This window comes from Peromyscus californicus, unplaced genomic scaffold (genome assembly GCF_007827085.1).
Source record: "Peromyscus californicus insignis strain IS unplaced genomic scaffold, ASM782708v3 Scaffold_17__1_contigs__length_78620276, whole genome shotgun sequence".
Taxonomy (NCBI): domain Eukaryota; kingdom Metazoa; phylum Chordata; class Mammalia; order Rodentia; family Cricetidae; genus Peromyscus; species Peromyscus californicus.
In genome coordinates, this window is record NW_026294469.1 from 59,100,061 (window position 1) to 59,103,530 (window position 3,470).

Here is a 3,470-nt window from a genome sequence, read left to right on the forward strand (position 1 = left end):
TATCAAAACCTTTACACCCCCAACTGTTTAGAGCTCAAGTAATCAAAAGACATAGCTATGCCCAGCTATAATAGTTAGAAAACTTTTGATCCTATTTGAAGAACAGCAGAAATATTAAAAAGGAAATAAGTCTGAAGTAGGTATGATTTATCTCATCTTAAGGTGGCTTTGCATGGGTGGAGGTGATGAATAGGAGATACAGAGGACTTTAAGGAAAAGAAAATCCCATGATACTTAGGATAATGGTGGCTCCATATCATGTGACTGTCCAAACTCAGAGTTTAAACACCAAGGGCCCACCCTGTGCTTGGCAGCACCTCTTCCACCAAATAGCTTTGAAATATATTGTGAAGGGTGAAACAGAAAAAAAATCCATTAATAGAAAATCCATGTATCCAAAACACAGGAAAATAACTGTCAGGACAAAGATGAGTGTTTCTATTCAAGTGTGTTTGACAGTATGAGTGAATGCCGGATATGTGCAGGTGCCTTTGGAGATGAGAAGAGGGAACTGGGTTCCTTGGCACTGGAATTACACATGGTTGTGAGCTGCCCAATTTGGGTGCTTGGAAGCAAATGTAGGTCTTCTGTCATCTCTTCAATAATTGAGAATTTTATTTTATAATTGCATGTAATAAGATATTAGCCTAATCTATTAAGTACAAAATAATAAAATATTAAGTATAAAATAACAAAAAAGTACAAGAAAACCTCCTAACATAAATTTTGCCAAAAAAATAGCGTGACTAGAGAAACATAAACGAAGGCTAATTCAAGGAGACAGTTCCTCAATTCGGTCAGAAATCTCTATGAAGCTGAATGATGAATTCACACTGATAGTAAGGCCAGTATTTCAGTCTTAATTTTTTCATATCTTTAATTCCTGATCTCAAATACTATGAAAGTATCTTGAGTATATGTGCATGCAGATGTGGAGGCCAGGAGGACAACCTTGGGTGTCATGCCTCAGGAATGTCTGTCTCCCTTATTTATTAAGAAAGTATCTGTTTGAAACCTGGGGCTTATGCAGGGACGCTTGGCTCAGCCTGGGAGGAGGGGACTGGACCTGGCTGGACTGAGTCTACCAGGTTGATCTCAGTCCTCGGGGGAGGCTTTGCCATGGAGGAGAGGGGAATGGGGGGTGGGCTGGGGGGAAGGGGAGGGGGGCAGGAGGGGGGAGACAAAGGAATCCGTGGCTGATATGTAGAATTAAATTATATTGTAAAATTAAATTAAATTAAATTTTAAAAAAGAGTGGCTTGGCAGTACCGCTTCCCGCCCATCTTTACGTTACAGCTGAACGTGGACACTCGGCGGAAGCAGTTGCCCGCCTGATGCTCTCCGGTTCTGTCTTTCTGTCACCTGCACAAACAATCCAGCATGACGGTGATGGAAGCCCAGGAGAGCCCGCTCTTCAACAACATCAAACTACAGCGGAAACTTCCTGTAGAGTCAATCCCGGTTGTATTAGAGGAACTACGGAAGAAAGGGAACCTCGAGTGGTCAGATAAGAATAAGTCTAACTTCCCTGATCGTGTGGCGGAGGCCAGAAGAATGGGGGAAACTCATTTATCAGTGGGATTCCGGGAGCTGCCAGAACAACTCTGTTTACCCTTTATGAACCGACCAGTGGGGAAGACACAGAAGATGAAGAGTTCCATGGGCTGGATGAGGCGACCCTTCTTCGTGCTCTACAGGCCCTACAGCAGGAACACAAGGCTGAGATCATCACTGTCAGTGACGGCCGAGGAGTCAAGTTCTTCTAGCAGAAACCTGTCTCCCTCTGCTTCTTACCTCCCACTTTTCCAGGGCTTTCAAAAGGAGACAGACCAAGTGTCCCACAGACTGGACCCGTCACTCCACCAGACTCCAAGGGTTCAAGTCCTGAAAGCTCAGACTGAGGGATCTTTCCCGCTTAGTCCATCTATCTGGCCCCGGGACAGAGTCAGCCCACGGTGCCAGGGAAAAAGGATGTTTCTTGCCCTCCCTCCTTTCCCATCCTAGACTGTCCCTGGGCCAGCATCTATAAACCTGACACTTTACTTTTGTTCTCACACATAAATACACACCCATATGCGCCTGCACACGCTTTTTCTTCTTCCCTCTCCCACTCCTTAGCTGCTGTTGCCTCCCTTCTCAGGCTGGTGCTGGATCTTCCTAGGGGTGGGGGAAGCCCTGGCTGCAGGCAGCCTTCCAGGCAATAGAGACAGGAAGCCCCAGAGGAGGCTTGGTAGTGAAAGGCGGGCCCACTCGGATTTATGATATTAAAATCTCTACTCCCACAAAAAAAAAAAAAAAAGTATCTTTGACATGGAGCTCACTCATTAGCCTACAAAGCTGGCCAGAAAGCAGTAGGAATCCTCTTCTCTTTGCCCCTCCAAGGCCAGAATTACATGTGCTTTATCATTCTTAGTTTTTTTTTTTTTTTAACATGAGTTAAGCATGAGTAGCAAGCATGTTATCAATAGAATCATCTCTCCATTCCCTTTCATTTTTTTTTTCCTTTTTAGATTTGAGAAACAGCATCTCACTATGTAGCTCTGACTATGCTGGAATTCACTATATAGACCAGGCTGGCCTCGAACTCAGAGGTCAGCCTGCCTCTGCCTCTCAAGGGCTGGGGATAAAGGCATGCACCACCACACTCCACCATACCCTTTGATTTTTAAATATTTTATGCTCAAAAAATTGAAGCCCCTTTTTTCCTATTTAACATTTTCCCAATATACCTTAAAAAGTAAGAGCAATGAATTGATCAATTTTACATCTATAATACAGCTTTAATATCTAACTTTTCTCATTATCTAAAGTCTCAATTCACCAATCTCATTATTGACATATCCTCCAAAACTCTAAAGAAAAATGTGAATATTAATTATACATGTAACTAATGACTTTTTGCAGAATTTCATGAACATTTAGATTTATTTTTCAGTTGTCTCTCCTATGTATATTTTAAGTTGGGATTAATAACTGGTTCAGTCAATTCCTTTTATTTAGGTAAAGGCTACCTTTCTTCATGTTTCTTATGAAATAAAAAAGTAATGCTCCTTTGGTAATATAAAACTGCTTTAAAATATAAGTTATAACATAATTTTAGAATGAACTGGTTATATTTAGTGTAAGGGATGTATTCTTGCAAAAGGGAACATTAACCAAATGAATGTTAGTCATTAAAGCACCATGTCTTTGCTGATGCTTTCCAGCAATGGTATAGATTATGTGGGACAAACACATAATTAATATGTAATTGGAACTTACAACCTGGATCTCTCTTTAGAAACTGTCTATAGTGCATTTTGCTAGGTGAAATGACTCTCCCAGACCTAACTGATGTAACGGTCACAATCTTCCTTTTCAAAGCCAGGTATAACTTAATGTGCATGGTAATTCTTTATTTGGTTGCATAAGCCATTTACTGTGCAGTAGAACATGTCACAAAATAGAATGTCAGCAGCAAAGACAACATC

General features: G+C 41.4%; 1 pseudogene; it reads left to right on the plus strand.

Annotated features, from left to right (window-relative positions):
• The first annotated feature begins 460 nt into the window (after positions 1 to 460).
• On the plus strand, positions 461 to 1,766 carry LOC128112378 (vacuolar protein-sorting-associated protein 25-like; annotated as a pseudogene).
• Positions 1,767 to 3,470: the final 1,704 nt, after the last annotated feature.